We start from the raw sequence: 535 nt of genomic DNA, 5'->3' as shown, positions 1-535 counted from the left end.
AAGGAAAGAGCGCCTTCCTTTGTGGTCAGTCTCAGACTTATGATTTTCTTTGAACTGATATTGTGTTTAAAAAGAATCCACATTCTGTGGAGATTATTCTCTGAGTTTTGCATTGGTCTCATTTCTGGGGCTAGGGTTATATGGGGTTGACTCCCTTTTGAAATGGTGCACCTGGAATATGGCTCCAGGTTGGCTCTATGATCACCAGGGCAAACAACTGCAGAGCCCTTTGTTGCTAAGCTAAGATGTGTGCAAGGTTAATAGTACTAAACGTATTTTTGTCTACCATGTTTCTAACTTACAATGGGCTTCTCAGGATGACACCTTGCACAAAATGAGGAGCAATTACAGGTTATGTGACCAGAAGGTCATTTCTTGCAATATCTCAGTAGGGACTAACTACAGCCCTGTCTATTCTAGGTCGCATTAGTGTCCCCTTCTGTCCTCTACAGTTGATAGGTAGACCTGAAACAAAACAAGAATTATGTTCTTTACAGAAAAGTTTCAGGCAGAGTTTAAATCACATGTGTTAAAG

The sequence above is a fragment of the Dipodomys ordii genome, unplaced genomic scaffold (genome assembly GCF_000151885.1).
Source record: "Dipodomys ordii isolate 6190 unplaced genomic scaffold, Dord_2.0 Scaffold47, whole genome shotgun sequence".
Taxonomy (NCBI): domain Eukaryota; kingdom Metazoa; phylum Chordata; class Mammalia; order Rodentia; family Heteromyidae; genus Dipodomys; species Dipodomys ordii.
Note: the sequence above shows the minus strand (reverse complement) of the source record.